Source organism: Lathyrus oleraceus, chromosome 1 (assembly GCF_024323335.1).
Source record: "Lathyrus oleraceus cultivar Zhongwan6 chromosome 1, CAAS_Psat_ZW6_1.0, whole genome shotgun sequence".
In the NCBI taxonomy this organism is placed as follows: Eukaryota; Viridiplantae; Streptophyta; class Magnoliopsida; order Fabales; family Fabaceae; genus Lathyrus; species Lathyrus oleraceus.
Genome location: NC_066579.1, coordinates 199,664,546 through 199,685,431, shown reverse-complemented (window position 1 = coordinate 199,685,431; position 20,886 = coordinate 199,664,546). Strand labels below are relative to the sequence as shown.

At 38.9% G+C, this 20,886-nt stretch overlaps 1 pseudogene; it reads left to right on the top strand.

Moving 5' to 3' along the window:
* Positions 1-19,322: 19,322 nt before the first annotated feature.
* Positions 19,323-19,422, top strand: LOC127116428 (uncharacterized; annotated as a pseudogene).
* Positions 19,423-20,886: the final 1,464 nt, after the last annotated feature.

Genomic DNA, 20,886 nt, shown 5'->3' with positions numbered 1-20,886 from the left:
TCAGTTGACTGAAGAATGCCTTGATGAGATTCAAGCCTCTAGCACTTGAGATTTTGATTCAAAATAACATCATAGCTCATATGAACTCTTGATTAATGATTATGGTGCCCAAATTCTCAAGAATGGCCACCATCTATTGCTCATAGACTGCCTTTGACTGTCTTGACCTAAGATTGCTTCATCTGCAAGTAACAAGGTTAGATGACATATTTATGTACTTTTGGTTAGTAAACAAATGAAAAGCAATGACACACAAATGCAAAATATGCTTGGTGATCAAAAAATCACACTCAAAAGCTGACCCACCCACAGGGAAGGAGGCAAGGTGCACAATGATCCTTGAGGCAATGATATGATATCATATGATGCCATGAGGGATCTTAGGGACAAAATTGGGGTCTTACAAACTGCTCCACCATATTAAACTCATTCTTCTTGATTAAACGGAGTACCTCATCATTATCATTAGGCTTCAAACTGCTGGATTCACCAGACTGACATCTTGGAGCACTAACTGGATCAACTGCAGGCATTTTAACTTTCTTACTGGCAGATACATCTTCTACACTCTTTGGGAACACAAGCCCAAAAACACGACCACTACGGGTCACCTTCGTAACATCAACAATGCTCACAACAGAATTAGTTGCAGGTAAAGGAACCTCTTGACCATTCTCTAACATAGTCGCATTATACTGGTATGGAACAACTCTATCGGATGCATACGGGACTAGACCCGCTAACCGTATTACCAACAGTGATACCGATCTGTTGCTGACACTGTTGCTACTGCTGTTGTCGAACTGGATTACTACTCTCTCTAGAGTCTTGAATACAGGAACTATGACATTCACGTCGTCACCCAAGTGATGCGATTTTTGGAGAATCTGGATCATACCTTCATCCATCAACCTCTGGATGTCTCTCTTCACAACCACACAACCTTGGGGGTTAACACTGAAAATTGCACAACCATCATGGTCATGCTCACAATCACTCACCATACAAATATCTTTAGGCATTGTCACCAAATATCTTCTAATGAAACAGACATCATATACTTTGAACTCCCTAGGACAGCCGTCCACCATATTGGCAGAAGGATTACCATGAGCAGGTAGTGGGGTTGCTTTGACATTCGGCACACAGTCCTCGAAGGACACCATCCCGCTTTTGACCAACTTCTGGACTTCATACTTCAAGGGGTAATAGTTCTCGATATCATGGCCAGGAGCCCCTTGGTGAAAGGCACAGTGAAGCTCTGGCTTGTACCACGATGGAAGTGGTTCTGGTATCTGTGGAGGATTTCTTGGTTGCAGAAGGTTCTTGAGAACCAAAGACAGATATAATTCAGCATAGGACATAGGAATCAGGTCAAAAGATACCTTCTTCCTCTCAAAGTTCTATTGTTTTTGTTGATTATTATTGGTATTATTGTTGTTGTAGTTATTTGTTCGTTGTTGTGGCGGTTGTTGACATTGTTGTTGAACTGATGTTGATTGATTATTAGAAAATACTGGGATAATATATGATACTTGATGATGGTGTTGACGTGGTTGTGGATTCCTTATGACATGAGGTCTCCTCTGCCTCCCCACAGATACTGCATTAGTCTCGCCTTCTTTCTTTCTAGCAAACCCAGTGTCGTACTTCTTGCTAGACAAACCCTCTTCTTTAGACAACCGTCCCTCTCAGACGCCTTATTCTAATCTCATCCCCATGTTTACCATTTCGGTAAAATTACTGGGGGTACTGGCAATCACTCACTCATAGTAAAATGAGCTCAGGGTCTTGAGAAAAATCTTGGTCATTTCCTTTTCTTCCAAAGGAGGGGTAATCTGAGCAGCAAGCTCTCTCCATCGCTAGGTGTACTCTTTGAATGTCTCCTTATCCTTTTGAGACAATGACCTTTACTGGTCCCTATCCGGCGCCATATCCATATTATATTTGTACTGCTTTACGAATGATTCACCCAAATCATTGAACATGTGAATACACGCACTATCCAAACCCATGTACCACCTCAAAGCGGCATAGGTCAAACTATCTTGGAAATAATGAATCAGTAATTGACCATTATCAGTTTGCGTCAACATCTTTCTAGCATACATGACGAGATGACTGAGTGGACAAGTATTCCCTTTATACTTTTCAAAGTCAGGGACTTTGAACTTCATCGGGATCTTAACATTGGGAACCAAGCAAAGTTCCGCAACACTCTTACCAACCAAATCTTTTCCCCTCAAGGTTTTCAACTCCTTTTGCATCTCAAGGAATTGGTCTTTCATTTCGTCCATCTTTTCATAAACATCCGGACCCTCAGACGACTCAGAATGGTAGATGGTGTCCTTGACACGAGGCATAGTATGAACAACCGGTGGTGGCACAGACATGAACGGGCTAGATGCCGGCATTGAAGCAAAGGTAGGCACAAAATCCTCGGGCACAAAGTTGGGCGGCATTCCCCACGGGAATCTGGAAGGCATGGCAGGAGTGAACTGAGTGGCAGGTACGATTGAAGAAACAACCTCTGATATGATAGTCCTATGAGGAGGAGGAGTTACAGGCGTTGGAGAAGATTAACTTTGAGCATCTAGAACTGACTCCATCATGACAGTCAGTCGGGCAATCTCGTCCTTCAAGTCTCTGTTCTCTTGCTCTAAGTGTTCCATGATTCGCGGATGATTGGCATGGGTATTGTATCGATGAGTCAGCTTGGATGAAGCACATAAGAATAACCAATAAGACATATGGCAGAAGAGAAACCTGATATGAAAATGATGCATGAAATGCAATGCTTTGATTGTTTTTATTTTCAAGGAACATACTATTTTATTTGTAAATATATAATAATAACAATTGCACAATTTGATTGACCATAAAATCTTTTTTATTTATATAATTAGAAGGATTACACTGAGTACAATTTCAGAAACCAAAATACAAATACAAGAGGAAAGGAGACTAATCATCCTAAGGATCCTTATCAACAGTGGCAGATGATTGGGCCGCAAACGTGTACTTCCTTCGGATGCGTTGAATCTCGGACTCAAAAGAAGTCTTCATCTGAGTCTTCTTGAGGACAAGCTGATCAACAATCTTCTTCCAAGCAACGGAAGGATGAGGCATACTAGAGGAAGATGAAACCTCTGGCTCTCTCTGTCTCTTCACTACTCGATCTTCAAGAAGCTCAATAAGTGCATCTTTGTCCTTTGACTCAAGCTGCAACTCTTCATGATTTTAGCTCAAAGCATGGAATCACTCTTCCTACATATCCTTTTCTTGCTTCATCTTGGAGAGTGCGTATTCCAACTCCTTTACATCTTGGTTAGGGAGAGTTGATGACTCAACCACAACCATAGACATAGGTCTCTCACAAGCATAAGGAATCTTCAACTCCAAAGCTCTATTCTTCACCCAAATAGTGTAAGCTTCCAAAGCTACACAGTTGCACGGACCAAGCTCGGATCTTCCTTTCCTATGCATATTATGTCAAGCATGCACAATCTTATGCTTAAAATGTTGGGGATCTTTACCCTCTTGATAGAAAAGACCTTCTAACTGAGTGTTATTAGGTTTGTATCTCAAGGGGAACCCAAGTTGACGACGAGCCAAAGCAGGATTGTAGAGTATTCCTCCTTGTGTACCAATAAGAGGCACATTAGAGAATTCACCACAACAATCAATAATCTCCAAGCTACCCAATGAAGAATCATACCAAACTGTATCATCATTAGTGAGAGACATAAGTCTCTGAGACCACCTTAGACATTGTTTGTTCTCCACAAAAGTAGGCGTTTGAGGCAAGTGCGAAATAAACCACTTGTGCAAAAGAGGAACACAATAGACAATAGTTCCACCACCCTTAGAATTCCTTAAATGCAAAGAGAAATACATATCACCCAACAGAGTAGGAACAGGGTTCCCAATCAAGAAAATTCTAATGGCGTTAACATCAACAAAATCGTCAATGTTAGGGAACAAGGCTAAACCATAGATGAGCAACACAAATATAGCTTCAAAAGCATCCACACTACCAGCTTGAGAAAAGGTAATATATTCCTTGATGAGGAACTCAAAAGTCAATCCAAACAACCCCCCTTTCTTCACCCAATGAGCCTCAATCTCAGACTTCTTCAAGTGAATAACTTCAGCTATAATATGAGATTTGGGAATCTCTTCCAATCTATTAAACGACACTTTGTCAGAAACATGTATTCCCAAGAGATGGGCATACTCCTCCAACGTAGGCATAAGCTGATACTCAGGAAAAGTGAAGCAACGGTAGAGAGGATCATAAAACTGAACCAACACACTCAAGAGTCCTTTAACCACATCAGTAGACAAAATAGATAGAAGCTTCCCATGACATTGCTTGAAATCTAAGGGATCTAATACAAAGGATGATAGCTTCCTTAACTCTTTCAAATCGGGACATCTGAAACTGTACTTCTTAGTGTTCCTTCATCCATAATCCATGGTCTGGAAATATTTGCAAAAAAAGCCTCAGTTCCTTGAAGTTATTTTTTGTGTGATGAATGTTATGATGTGCATGAATGCATGAATCCGACAATCACAAATAGGGATCACACACAAGGCAAACATACAAAGGTCAAGGGATGAATCAAGTCATTGTCAAGATCAATCATCCATTTTGGTGGATTATGGTTTTCACCTTATCAATACCCAAGTTCCATTGATATTGACAAGACTGGATTGGATCAATCAAGAATCAAGGGTTTGTTGCAAGTCACAAGCATGGAATCTGGTTAAGAACCATCCCAAAGGAGTGTACTAAGGATAAAACTTATAGATCATGTTCTAAAGAGTTCCCAGAGTCTTAATTCCATCTATCAGATATTACAGGTTAGGATGACTGACTCATCAACCCATAATATTCTCAAGAGAAACGCGTCTGAGTGTAGTATCGCGTAATAACTATTATCAAGTCTACACCTGAACAGTCTCCGCACTACGTCCTAAATAGGCCAAGAGGGGTATTCTATGATCCTCAGCTTCTCGGACCCCAAATCATAGAAAGTAATGCCTAACCACAAATAACTTGTGTGACATCAATAGCTCCAAAAGGGTCTCCACTGAGTAGATGGGTCTCAAGCTAACTTGTTAAGGACTACTCCACACAAGTTGAACATGACTATACCATCCTCCTATCTTAATTGCACTCAAGTTCAGGTTAGAACTTGTCTCACCACTCATAGATCACCAAGCACAACAAGAAGATTATATCACACAAACAAATAAACAAACATCAAATATACAATTATATACACATAAAAAAGTAGGCTAAACCCACTGGAGACTACTCCCCAACAGAGTCACCACTTAATTTATGTAGCGGTAAATTCATGACCATTAAGCTATGGATAAACTTAACGTCAATAAAACCAGAGTCGTCATCGCGCTTTTATTGTTTCCAAGGGAAAAAGGGAAAAATACGAACAAAACCCAAAGATAAGAAGTTTTCAAATCAAAACTAATAAAATTCCAGAGATTACATGTAAGGGGGTTGGTTACATAGAGGGAAGGTGTTAGCACCCAAAGTGTTCTAGGTACTCCTAGGGAGCCCTTTCTTGTGTGCATATGTGTTTTAGTATAAAATTATGTTTGCAATAAATAGAATGAAGGGATGAGAAAAGAATTTATTAATTATATTTTTGTGTTTGACAAGACCTTCAGACTTGTGCCTACGTACCAACATAAAAATGAGGGATCAAAACCTCGTAGTTCATGGTAACAACTTCAAAGTGAGTGCATTCCTTTTAACAAAAATTTAAGCTTGAGAGAGGCACAAAAGGCCTAAAAGAGTTTGGATGAATGTTAATTCTTTTTGTCCTTTGAAATTTAAAGTCAAGTATGGTTAAGTTCATTTACAAGTTTGATCAAGAAAAAGAGTTTGAAAATGCAATGACATATGGCCAAATTTTCTAATTTTGAAAACAAGTCCATAGTTTAGAAATCACAAGCAAAGAAGATTTTGAAAAGGGGGGGGGAGATTTGAAATTTAATAAGTGGGAGGAGATGAAGAGACTAATCCTAAGCAAAAATTAAAAGTTAATAGTTGAAAAGATCTGACCAATGGGATGCAATCAAATAGATAAGAATGTCATATAGAAACCCAATTTCCCTTGGACTTTAGAATCAAGCAATATCAACAAACAAATAGCAAGATGAAGAACAATACATTAAATAAAGATAGCCACATCCAAGCTAGCAACTTCATGATCTTCTTCATAATCTCCCATGTATCAGATGATCTACTCCTTGAATGACTCAAAATAACTTACTGAACACAGGTTCAAAGTAACAGCTTCATTAAAATCATGTTGCAGATGAACTCAAATGGATCTTCAATGTTTACATCATATGAAAGTTCACTTCACAGGAACTTGGTTTCATAAAAGTTGGCATTGGCCAGGTCCTTTTGCATAGGGAGTGTTGGCTAAATCTTAGTCCAATGTATCAGATCAAATCCAACAGTCTACACAAATGTCTTTTAGGGTTTTTATTGTTATTATGTACATTAAGGTCAAAGGACCACAAACACAAACAAGTATAAACGATTACAATGTATAGCTCAAGTGAGCAAAGTGAAAATGGCATTAAAATAAACAAGTTAAATGGTATGCATAATGGAAAATGAATAAAGACTTGAATTTAAAGTGCATAAAAGTAAAATGGCTTGAAATTAAATGTTAGTTGATTAGAAGTTAGTATTGCTTTTGCTTTTCAATTGTTTAGGTCATTCTTTGGAGAACACTCAACCCACTATTCACAAGCATGGATCCTTGAACCAAGACATCTTCCAAAGGAAGGAAAAAGGCCAAGTTTCTACACAATACCATGAAAGGGGGGAGATTGACAATCTCACTTACTAGAATGCTATGCTTTTAGGTCAAGATTTAGCGATATGTTAAGCAATCGTAATTGGACTTATGTAGAAGTCACAACTATCTGAGGCCGGGCAATAGAAATTTTAGTGTTAATGCATGTTAGAAATATGGTATTATGAATCATACTCCTAAAACATACCACACTTAAAAGAAAATGCAAAAGGGGTGGACCTAATCTCATCCATACTTATGTTGATTTTGCAATCAACTAGCCTTAGGATATAGAGATATCATAGGTCCATGAAATGAATGATAAGAGAATGGGATTGAGATGAAGAGGGGGGGGGGGGGGGATGGAATCAACACAAATTGGTCAAAGGAAGACTTTTATCAAATTAAAATCATTCATTCATTTTGGGAGATGAAATGTACATTTCATCAATCCTATAAATCCAATGATTTTAACTCAACAAAGTCAAATCAACCTTGACCAAGGCCTAACAACACAAGTCAAACTCAACAAGTCAATACAAATAGCTCCACACAATTTATTTGCAATTAAACAATTAAAATCAATTAAAAAAATGCATTAAATTAAATTATGGTTGGTCAAAATCCTAAAACCTCATCAAAACACCAAATAAATGACCATGAGATTTATCATAGGTCAAACAAGGTCAAAGGACCTTGGAGAAAAAACTTCAACATTTTTGGAAACTTCAAAGTATTTTTAAACAATTAAAAATATGCACAAAAATAATTAAATCATGAAAAATATTAATAATGATCCAAAAAATAATTTTAATTCAGAAAATGAAAGAGGATTTTTTTGTGTGGTGAAAGTCTCATATTTTTTAGGTCAATATTAAAATTAATATGAATTAATGAAAATAAGTCAAATAAAATAAAAATCAGAAAATGCTAAAAAACGTGGACCACTTGATCCCCCTCATTAATTGAGGTGGCAGATCAAGTGGATCTCAGCGCGCGTTCCACAATAAACCTAAGTCAATACGTTGCAGGGATGGTAATTAAAACCAACGCGTGAGATTAAAACAAAATGAGAGAATCCTATGGTCTGAGACATGCCAACGCATCGCCAGAGCTGCAACTCCGGTCTTCTTCTCCGATAGATCTCACCGGACTGGTTCATCTTCAACCATCACCAAAATAAAAAAGGAGGACATAAATTTAAAGTAAAAATTCTCAGGAGCTCGAATCTGGGCTCAATTTCATCTAACTCCAAGTATATTGAAAGATACAGGGAGTTGAATTTTGAGGTTCATGATCTGAGTTGCTTTGATTTGACCTCAAAGCAACTCAATCTTGTCGCCTACATTGGTAGGACTTCAGACAACCAAGTGATCGCTCGACTGGGTGAGTCGAGAATGGGATACAAACTGCAAGTGCACAGTTCTATCGCGTAGTTTTAAAAGATATCGATCCCACAGGGACTTATGAATCGATGTACCGTTATCTAAGGTTACTACGTAAATCTAAGGTGAAAATGTTTGATTGTTTGGGGAAAGGAGCTAAGAGCTAAACTAATATCTAGATTAAATATTAATAAAACAGATATCGGTATGTAGTTCGTCAAAACTAGGGAATCAATTCCTTGTCGGTCTCTCGGTTTTAAAATAAATCGTTTCGACTAACTTTATTGGTTAAAGGTTTTATCTCAAACTCTCGCTCTGTTGAAGGAACCATGATCTTATGTTAATGTTGCTGTCACTTATAATTAAGTCAAAAATCATATTTTGAAAACAATAAAGTTGCAGAAACTCTTTTTAAGAAAATACTGACCGTTTTAAACACCCTTATCTCAAACTCTCGCTCTGTTGACTTAGGTTATACAATTAAATCTAAATGCTTAACTCTCGTCCTCACATTCAATCTTTAAAAATACTTTTTGGAAAAAGGTCAGAATTTAATTAATTCTAAAACTTGCTCTCGCCCTGAGATAGATTTAATGACTAACTTACACTGTCCAGTTAAAACCTCAAACTCTCGCTCTGTTGGTTTCGACTTCTTTATGTCTTTTACTTTTGTAAAAAATCTTGTTATTAAACCTGTAAGTTAAGACCATAAAAAGATTGATTCTAATTTTAAGTTTGAATAGACCGACTTAGTCTTGACCCCTTATTCTGCTTACTTTACATACCGATACCTAGGCAAATTAGCCAGACATGCTAAATGAATAAGAATCTATATCATGCATAAACAGACTCATTCCAGGCATGCAATATAAATAAACAGTAGAATAAAACATTAAAAATTAAATAACTATTAAAGAACCTGAATGCGTAATACAATGGTCTTTGAACACTCCTCCACAAGCCGGTAGGATTTGTTCTTCGATTCTTCAATTAAACAGTAAATTAAATCAAGGAAATAAAAAAACTCGAATATAACGTAAGGTTAAATCCGGTATAAAGTTGCACAGTAGTTTCCGGTGTAGAAACTACTACGCGAAAAATATCTAAAAGCTAAGAACGGGGGAAAATAAATTGCAAGGGAAAAAGAAAACGAAGCTTGCAAAATAAAATAAATAAAGTGAACGATGCTGGAAAGGAAGAAAAATAGGCAAAGGCGTGAAAAATAAATTTGGCAGAGCTTCCGCAAAACTGAGCGTGCAAAAACTGTGTGTCTGGAAGTTCCCAATTTGCTGCTATTTATAAGCTGCTGGTGTAACCACTTTTCAAGGGTTTCCGCGTGCATGGTAGTAGGCTTCCGAGGGTTAAGCGTGCGTGGAAGTGGGCTTCAACGTGGTCAGTTGAGTTCCTTGCGCCAAAAATATAGAGGACTGGTGTGACGTTCGTCACACCATGTGTGACGTCCGTCACAAGGTTACTTCGCGTGACGCTCGTCACGCGTCCTGTGACGTCCGTCACAGGCACAGCATTGGTGACTTGTGCGCTTTGGGCTGGGCTTTGGCCTTTGGTTCCTTTTCTCTCCTTTTTGTTGCTTTTTACACCTCCTTTTCTTCCCTTTTTCACTTTTGCTTCAAAATGGGTACCTGATGTAAATAGAAAAGAAATACTGCATAATATCTGATGAAATGGGATAAATTAGCGTAAATGATAAAATAATTTAATTGAATTAAGTCTTAAAAAGCGATATAATTTCGTGTTATCAAACTCCCCCATACTTAAATCTTTGCTTGTCCTCAAGCAAAATTCAGTATAGAACTTGTTAAAAGTTTTAGCCGGATGAAATTTTAAAGCACACATCAATTCGTACTAGGTTGCCAATGGATTTTTGTTTAGGAGGACTTGAGTTTAATCTTGACATCAACAACTACCGTTACAACCTCAGATAACCCTACCTTATGCCAATCAGTTCAAGTACCCTATGATAGCTATCCTGGTTCCTTTAGTCTTATTTTGCCCGTTTTCATTCTAGCGAAATCACATTAAGCCCTTTATCCTTTCGCGCACATAGTGGAGTAACCGGTTAGTGACTATGATCCGCTTTTAGCTAGAAGTTCTGGTACATAAGTCGGATAACTTCATTATTCAGTCCATTGCAAATTGCGGGGGATCGAACCGTAGTCCGCCCTACCAAGTTCAGCACCAGATTCCTACTGAACCAATTCATAATGGATCTTTCGTATTGTGCTTTTGCATGATCTGCAACCTTTAGATTAAATGATCCGGTAAGGATCACCTAATTTAATTAGTGCATTTCTTGATATATTTATGTGTCTCAGGTTACTTTGGGGATCATTCACTTATATTCATCGGCTCTCCACGTAGTTTGCTATTAAGATGGTGCTGACTTCTGTATAAACTACTTGGGGTTACCATAGAACTAAAAGTTCAAGGAATCGGTATAATAGGTACTTATCCTGATCTAACATATCGAGGTTCTCAGAGCGTTGTTATGGTAATGATTTTGTTTTGATTTCACTCAAATTTTATAAAGTGAGCAACCTTTATACTTATTGGGTGTGTTAAAATTTTTGTTATGGCTCAAGAAAGTTGAGGGAACTAGATAATAGAAACTTTTTCACATTCAGGACTTAAAAAAAAAAATATTGTTTTTATAAGGAAATAACAATGAAAAGGGAGAGTACAAACTTGAAACAAAAATGAGAATGGAAAGAATAATTTCCCCCCATACTTGAACTAAACATTGTCCTCGATGTTTTAAGGGAAAGAAATACAAAATGGAGATGAAAAGAAAAAAAATATAACTAAGGCTGCCTGCCACCTCTGGTTCTTGGTCCTGGTGATCTTTGACGTATGTCTAAGCTGTCGAATCTGCTAAACAACTCAGTAAACCGCTGGTCGGTTATGGCATTCCGAGCATCCTGTTGCTGTTGCATTTGACGCATCATCTGCATCATATCTGCATTCTGTGCCTGCATTCCGTCGATAGCATCCATAATGTCATCGTTGGTCGCAGGCCTTCGTCGTCGACGACGTTGGGAGGATGGGCCGGCTGCATTACTGGAAGGGTTGAGCGGGACTGACTGTTGTGTTGGCGGATGATCACCTTGTTCCATTTCTTCAAGCTCATCTGTTTGCTGGCTTGTTTGTGAAGGCTCGGTGGTTTCAGGAGCGCTAAGATCGTAGAGGTGGCGGTTCGGGTTTGTGACATCGGTTAGGGTGGTATTGGGTAGCACAACACTTGGGACAGCTTGGTTGTTCACCATAAGATAGTATCCTCCGCCTACTCTGTTTTTAATCAGGCGGCTGGAGCGACAATAGCTGATATCCATAGACAGGGGTGGTAGGGATTCTAAAGTTTGGAGTTTATCCCCTAGGTTCAGGCCAAGTGCTATGGAGGTTATTAATCCACCAATTATGAATGGTTGCCGGCCTCTAGCACATAAGGTGCGGATATGATGAAATATAAAAGAGGCGGCGTTTACCTTGGTATCCGATTCGAAAACGCACTGGAGGAAAAAGAGTTCTTTTGAGTTGACCTTACTGTTGTTTGGTCTTCCAAAGAGTGTGTTTTGCAGGATACGGAGAAAATAACGGATGGTGGGGTTATGGATATGGGAGAGAAGGAGTTCTTCCCAGTTGTAGGTATTTATACCGGAAATTTTCTTAAAAAGGTCGAAAACTAGAACTGTGTTCCAGTTTGAGGTTGGAGGGATTCTGGCATGGAGCAGACCTTCTGTGGGAAATTGTAGCATGGCACTCAATTCGCGTTGGGTTAGAGAGTACTCGGTGTTAAACATTTGGAAGGTTGCTGTACCGGTTAGAAATTCACCTTCACCGGCGGGAGTGGTGTAGTCGTAAGAACTTAGGAATTCTAAGGTTAGGGAAGGATAGGTGGGTTGGTTATGGGTGCAAAGGAAGGTTAAATCGGCTTTACGGAGCATCCACTCGATACCTTGGAGTAAGCCCAATTGTTGTAAACAAGTTAAATCGGGGTACCTGGTGGGAGCGACGCCTCGCTGTTGGAAGCGCTCGAATTGCTCTTGCTGATAGTTGTCATCTTCGGATCGGAAGATGATATTTCCGAAATTTTGATTTCCCGCCATTGTGATGAATTTTTGAATGAGTGATTTGGAAAAGAAAAGAAGTGTATATTTGATATGAGAGAATTGTTTGTGGTGAAAGAAGGAAGTTTGGAGGGTATTTATAGGTAAAATGTGGGAGGTGAAAAGAAAGAGTGGTTGAAAAGTAATTAATTGTGGTAAATGAAAAATGAATGGGGAATGTAAAAAGGTAGGGGTGTAACGTTCGTCTCCAACGGCTCCTTAACGTTCACATATCTGAGAGGCGTTACGCTCGTCACAAAGCTGTGACGCTCGTAACAGGTACTAAGTGTGCCGTCCGTCATGGGTGGTGTGACGCTCGTCACACCGTTCTTTTTGGAAAGGCTTAGTAGCGCTTCACAGAATTACTTTGGTAGCGTAATTTAATATTTTATTCTGCTTATGAACGTTTTAGTCTGCAGCTTAATTTAGTATGCATGCTTACTTGCTTTGTATAATAATAATAATAAGTAATAACAGTAGAGCATAATAGGCATTGCAAAATAAATTAACTAAACAGCTTCAATAAAAAGGATCATAATGTATTACAGGAAGGGAAAATAATAAAATGAAATAGAAATAAACATGAATTCAAATAACATTAATGAAAAAATCTAGCCTAAAACTAAATAACTTAGAAAGAAAAATAACTAAATTCCATCTATCTTCGGATCTCTGGCCGGAGGAGTAAAAGAGTTAACATGATGCCGTAACATACGTAACTGACTTGCCGTACTGCTCATGTGTTCTAGGACTGCAAGTCTCAAGCTGTGGAAATCTTCCCTGAGGGCGTTTTGTTCTGACATCAAAGCTTCAATGACAGTTTTAATATCTGTTCCTGGCATATGATGTCGGAGATCAGGCATGGCTGATTCTTCGGTCAGGACAGGCTGAGGAGGAGGATCAATGTCATGGTAGCCGGATGGAGTCTGAGGGTCAGATTCAGCAAGAGAGATATGGTCAACATAATGCTCAAAGTCATCACAAATCTCATAATCCTGGATGGATTCAGTGGATCCAGCAGGAGTTGGGGTTTCATTCAGGTTATAGAGCCAGTTCCTTTGGTTATGAACACTAGTCCTAGGATCGGGCAGGGTGAATAGGCAGAGAACCTGGTTATCAATAACAAGCTCAAACTCATCATACCCTATGTTTGCTATAAACATAGTGTTGAAGAGGAAAGGTATACTCATAGTGGTAATGCCACAAAAAGGGTTCAGGTCAAGCATAGGCTGACGTAGTCCAATAGCATTACCTATCATAGTTATCAGGCCGCCTATTCTAATGGGTGCTCTCTCATCCTGGATAAGGTGGTCCAAATTAGCTAACATAAAAGTAGCACCGTTTACTGGACGGTTCTGGGAAGCACAAAATATGATGAAGAGTTCATCACGTGAAACTGAAGTACTATTTGGCTTCTTCCCAAATAAAGTGTGGGTCAGGATCTTATGGAAATAGCGAAAAGCCGGGTTATGTATGTTTCCAGAGAGAAACTCATGTTCTTCGGGCTCATCATTTCCAGTCAGCTTACCCCAAAAGTGTTCAAGCTCTCTATATTCAAGAAGTTCTTCCTGGCTTATAGTGAATGTATCAAAGGAGGTAGGAAAACCCAAAAGGTTGGTGAAGTCTCTAGTATTAAATTGGTACTCCATATTGAACATTCTGAACTGGATAAAACCTCTGGTAATTCCTTTTCCATGGCTAGGTAGATAGATTAATGAACTAAGGAATTCTAGTGTGAGTCTCCGGTAGGTGGTGAAATGTCTCAGGATAGGGGAGGTCTCCCATCCTATCTGATTCAGCAAAAACAGGACACTCTGTCTCAGTCCAAGGGCAGTCATAGCCCAATCATCAGGATATAAACTAGGTAGCATCTCTCTAGTGGCTAGTTCTTCAAACCTTCGTTTCTGAGCCATTCCTCTGAACTTGATACCCATACGGTCAAAATGTCCCATCTGGTTAGTGTTAACTAGAGAAAAGAAAACATGAGTTTAAGTCAGGATTTGGCCAAATGCCGAAAGAAGAATAGAATTATTATTATTATATATAGATATATATTTTTTTTTTTTTGAATAAATCAATAATGAATATTAAATAGAAATTAAAAGAATAATTAAGAGAAAAATAGAGAAATGATAATAATAATAAAATAATAAAATAACAGATTAATTTGTGGGTTGTCTCCCACTAAGCGCTTTGTTTAAATGTCGCAAGCTCGACAAAGAAACTGTTAAATATTGTCTACGAGTCCTGGGGGCGTTTCGTCTAAGTGTAGAATTTGCGAATCCTCGTTGGTTTCCGCATAGTGATAGTGTTTCAGACGTTGCCCGTTTACGGTGAACGGTTCTGTAGATTGTCCTTTAATTTCTACCGTTCCACTGGGAAAGATTTTAGTGATATGGAAAGGTCCTGACCATCTGGATCGTAGTTTTCCCGGGAATAATTTTAGTCTGGAGTTAAATAAGAGTACTGCGTCGCCTTGCTTGAAGATTTTCCTTGATATACGCTTATCATGCCATTGTTTTGTTCTTTCTTTATAGATTTTGGCATTTTCATAGGCGTCTCTTCTGAGTTCCTCTAATTCGTTTATGTCAAGGATTCTCTTTTCACCGGCGGCTTTATAATTCAAATTTAAATTTCTAATAGCCCAATAGGCTTTATGTTCTAATTCTACCGGGAGGTGACAGGATTTTCCATAAATGAGCTTAAATGGGGTCGTCCCTATGGGAGTTTTATAAGCAGTTCGGTATGCCCATAAAGCTTCTGGTAATTTCAATGACCAATCTTTCCTTGAAGTGGCGACCGTTTTTTCTAGTATTTGCTTGATTTCTCTGTTAGATACTTCCACTTGTCCACTGGTTTGAGGGTGGTAAGGTGTTGCTATCCTATGTCTCACTCCATATTTAAGTAGTAGTTTTTCGAGTACCTTGGATATAAAGTGCGATCCACCATCACTGACTACTATCCTTGGGATGCCAAATCTCGGAAATATTATATTTTTAAAGAGTCTAGTTACTACTCGGGTGTCATTAGTTGGAGAAGCTATAGCTTCGATCCACTTTGATACGTAGTCAACCGCCACGAGTATGTACTTGTTACCGAAAGAGGATGGAAATGGTCCCATGAAGTCTATTCCCCACACGTCAAAAATCTCTACTTCCAAAATACCTTTTTGTGGCATCTCGTCACGTCTAGATATGTTTCCCGTGCGTTGACATCTGTCACACTCCTTAATAGCCGCATGTACGTCCTTCCATATAGTTGGCCAATAAAAGCCAGCTTGTAGGATTTTAGAGCAGGTCTTGGATGTACTTGTGTGTCCACCATAAGGCGCGGAGTGACAGTGTTGGATTATATTTTCTACCTCTTCTTCGGGTACACATCGACGGAAAATACCATCGGGACCTCTTTTGAAAAGTAAGGGATCATCCCAGTAATAGTGTTTTATGTCGTGGAAGAATCTTTTCTTCTGCTGGTAAGATAAAGTAGGTGGAACTATTCCGGCAGCTAAATAATTGACTAGATCAGCGTACCATGGTATGACAGATATAGCTAAGGTGGTTTCTACTTGCATGTCGGAGTTGTTCTCTTCCAAAGTAGCTATGAGTTTGTCATACGAGAAATCATCATTAATGGATGTTCTTTCTGGTTCAAGGTTCTCAAGTCTAGAGAGGTGGTCTGCTACTACGTTCTCAGTTCCTTTCTTGTCCTTAATTTCTAAGTCGAATTCTTGTAGTAACAAGATCCATCTTAGGAGTCTAGGTTTAGCATCCTTTTTTGTTAGAAGGTACCTGATAGCAGCGTGATCGGTGTAAACTATTATTTTGGCTCCTACCAAGTAAGAACGAAATTTATCTAGCGCAAATACTACTGCTAGGAGTTCTTTCTCGGTTGTGGCATAATTCATCTGTGCTTCATCCAGGGTTCTGCTAGCGTAATATATAACATGGAGCTTTTTATCCTTTCTTTGTCCTAAAACAGCACCTACAGCATAATCACTGGCATCGCACATTATTTCGAATGGTTCATTCCAGTCTGGTGTCTGCATAATGGGTGCGGAGATCAATGCTTGTTTAAGAGTTTGAAATGCTTTTAAACAGTTATCGTCGAATATGAATTCAGCATCTTTCATTAATAGTCCGGTTAAGGGTTTAGTTATCTTAGAGAAGTCTTTGATGAATCGTCGGTAGAAACCGGCGTGTCCTAAAAAGCTTCGTACTTCTCTCACGGTTCTTGGGGGTTGAAGATTTTCGATTACCTCTATTTTGGCTTTGTCTACTTCAATTCCTCTGTTTGAGATGATGTGTCCTAAAACGATTCCTTCTTGTACCATAAAGTGGCACTTTTCCCAATTAAGTACTAAGTTTACTTTTACACATCGTTCAAGAACTCTTTCCAGGTTTTCAAGGCATTCTTCGAAACTTTGTCCGTATACAGAAAAGTCATCCATGAATACTTCCATGATGTTTTCGAGAAAGTCGGCGAAAATTGCCATCATGCATCTTTGAAAAGTTGCAGGGGCATTACACAGACCAAACGGCATTCGTCTATACGCGAAGGTACCAAAAGGGCATGTGAATGTTGTCTTTTCTTGGTCATCAGGGTGAATTGGTATTTGAAAGAAGCCTGAATAACCGTCTAAATAACAGAAATGTGAATGTTTTGCTAATCGTTCTAACATTTGGTCAATGAATGGTAAAGGGAAATGATCTTTTCGGGTTGCTTTGTTTAGTTTCCTATAATCAATGCACATTCTCCATCCCGATTCGATTCGTTTAGTTATAGTTTCTCCTTTTTCGTTTTCAATAACGGTTATGCCTCCTTTCTTTGGTACAACGTGTACAGGACTGACCCATTTGCTATCAGATATAGGATATATAATACCTGCTTCTAATAACTTGGTTATTTCTTTCTTTACTACCTCACTTAGGATCGGATTTAGTCTTCTCTGGTGTTCCCTAGAGGTTTTACCGTCTTCTTCTAACATGATGCGATGCATACAAATAGAAGGGCTTATTCCTTTAAGATCGGTTATGTGGTATCCTAGTGCGGTTGGATATTTTCTTAAGATATGTAGGAGTTTTTCTGTTTCGAGTCTTCCTAGATCTGCATTGACTATCACAGGTCGTTCAAGTTCTAAGTCTAGGAATTCATATCTCAGATTTTTGGGAAGTGTTTTCAAATCAGGGGTTGGTTTGTTAAGACACTGCGTAGGATCTGGTGTTATTGCTAAGCATTGTTTAGATTTGTCTTCTAAAAGATAGTCTGATGATTTGTCTTCTCCTGACTCTGCTTCTTTTATGCATTCATCGATGATATCCATGAAGTAACATGTATCTTCTATTGCAGGTGCTTTCAAGAATTTGGAAAGAATGAATTCAATTTTCTCTTCACCTACTTCGAAGGTGAGTCTTCCTCGTTTTACGTCTATGATTGCACCGGCAGTTGCTAAGAATGGTCTTCCTAGTATAATAGGTGTAGTATCATCTTCTCTAATGTCCATAATTGTGAAGTCAGTGGGAATATAAAACTGACCTATGCGTACGGGAACGTTTTCAAGGATTCCTACAGGATATTTGATGGAACGATCCGCTAGTTGTACAGACATCTTGGTCGGTCTTAATTCTCCCATTTCCAGTCTCTTACATATGGATAGAGGCATAACGCTAATTCCGGCTCCTAAATCGCATAAGGCTTTGTCGATGACAAATTTTCCTATGTGACAGGGTATAGAGAAGCTACCTGGATCCTTGAGTTTAGGAGGCATGTTTTGGATTATAGCGCTACATTCGGCAGGGAGTGTAACGGTTTCACTATCCTCAAGTTTCCTTTTATTAGAAAGAATTTCTTTTAAGAATTTAGCATATGAGGGCATCTGCGTAATAGCTTCGGTAAATGGAATTGTAACGTTTAATTGCTTAAGGAGATCGACAAATTTTCTAAATTGGCCTACATCTTTGGTTTTAACAAGCCTTTGAGGGTAAGGTATAGGTGGTTTGTAAGGTGGTGGAGGTACATAAGGTTCCTTCTTTTCTAGGGTATCCTTATTGCTCTCTTCCTTTTCCTTAGGTTCACTTTCCTCAGTAGATTTCTTAGGGTTTTGGTTTTCTATCCTTGGATCAGACGGTCCTTCCACTTCCGTTCCACTTCTTAATATAATTGCATGGGCTTGGCTTCTCGGATTAGGTTGGGGCTGTCCAGGGAATGTACCAGTTGGTGCAGCAGTAGGTGCTTGTTGTTGAGCTACTTGAGATATTTGGGTTTCTAACATTTTGTTATGGGTAGCCAAGGCATCTACTTTGCTTGCTAGTTGTTTAAGTTGTTCGCCAGTGTGTATGTTCTGGTTTAAGAAATCTTTATTGGTTTGTTGTTGGGAAGCTATAAAGTTTTCCATCATGATTTCCAAGTTGGATTTTCTAGGGGTATTATTGTTAGGATTTGGTTTCTGATATCCCGGAGGTATAGATGGGGTTTGATTCGGAGACTGTCCAGGTGCGTATAAAGCATTATTACTCTTATATGAAAAGTTTGGATGGTTCTTCCAATTTGGGTTATAGGTATTCGAATAGGGGCTTCCTTGAGCATAGTTTACTTGCTCTGTTTGGATTCCAGTCAAGAGTTGACATTCCGTAGGAGTGTGGCCTTGGATTCCACAGACTTCGCAATTCTGAGTTATAGCAACCACGGCGGTTGGTGGTGATACGTTTAAACTTTCAATCTTCTGGACCAAAGCATCCACTTTTGCATTGACGTGATCAAGGTTACTTATCTCGTACATGCCAGTTTTCGGTTGAGGTTTTTCCACTGTTGTTCGTTCGGTTCCCCACTGATAGTGGTTTTGGGCCATGCTCTCGATAAGCTGGTAAGCATCAGCATAAGGTTTGTTCATTAGTGCACCACCTGCAGCGGCGTCTATTGTTAACCTTGTATTGTATAAGAGACCATTATAAAATGTGTGAATTACCAACCAGTCTTCCAAACCATGGTGTGGGCAAAGTCTCATCATGTCTTTGTATCTTTCCCATGCTTCGAAAAGAGACTCGTTGTCTTTCTGTTTAAATCCGTTTATCTGGGCTCTTAACATAGCTGTTTTGCTTGGCGGAAAATATCGGGCAAGAAAAACTTTTTTCAACTCGTTCCATGTGGTGACTGAGTTGGAAGGGAGAGATTGAAGCCATCTTCTAGCGCTATCTCTTAATGAGAAAGGAAAAAGACGAAGTCGAATTGCCTCTGAAGTGACACCATTAGCTTTAACAGTGTCAGCATATTGAACAAATACGGATAAATGAAGGTTTGGATCTTCGGTAAGATTTCCAGAGAATTGGTTCTGTTGCACAGCCTGCAACAGTGAAGGTTTAAGTTCAAAGTTGTTTGCTTCGATTGCGGGAGGAGCAATACTTGAATGCGGTTCATCTTGCGATGGAGCGGCGTAATCTCTAAGAGCACGAGCTGGTTCTGCCATCTCGGTTAAAGAAGGAAAAATGTTTTTGATATCAGGAAGGTTTATAGGAGGGAGATTGTTTTCAGCACGATATTCCCGAATTCGTCGTAAGACTCGGAGATATAGTTCGATATCGTTGATTCGTAGATAGAGCGGTTCGCCTTGAGAGCGAGTGCGTGGCATACAAATCAACGAAAGAAAGAATAGAAGGAAAAAGAAACCTTAGTCTCTACAGCGTAACGGAAGAGTTACGATATCGATTGAATAAAAGTCCCCGGCAACGGCGCCAAAAACTTGATCGCTCGACTGGGTGAGTCGAGAATGGGATACAAACTGCAAGTGCACAGTTCTATCGCGTAGTTTTAAAAGATATCGATCCCACAGGGACTTATGAATCGATGTACCGTTATCTAAGGTTACTACGTAAATCTAAGGTGAAAATGTTTGATTGTTTGGGGAAAGGAGCTAAGAGCTAAACTAATATCTAGATTAAATATTAATAAAACGGATATCGGTATGTAGTTCGTCAAAACTAGGGAATCAATTCCTTGTCGGTCTCTCGGTTTTAAAATAAATCGTTTCGACTAACTTTATTGGTTAAAGGTTTTATCTCAAACTCTCGCTCTGTTGAAGGAACCATGATCTTATGTTAATGTTGCTGTCACTTATAATTAAGTCAAAAATCATATTTTGAAAACAATAAAGTTGCAGAAACTCTTTTTAAGAAAATACTGACCGTTTTAAACACCCTTATCTCAAACTCTCGCTCTGTTGACTTAGGTTATACAATTAAATCTAAATGCTTAATGTAAGACCCCAATTTTGGGCCCTAAGATCCCTCATGGCCCATATCATTCATACCATAACCTCAAGGATCAATGCATGCCTTTGTCCCCTTCTAGTGGATAGTTTGCCTTGTGGGTTTTGTTTCTTGATCACCAAGCATACTTTGCATTTGTATATCTTTGCTTTCATATGTTTATCATTCAAAAAGTACAAAAATATTGTCTGTTTAACCTTGTTGCCTGCAGTTGAAGCAATCATCAGCAATTAGGTCAAAGACAGTCATTGATCAGTCAAAACAAGGGATGGTGGCCATT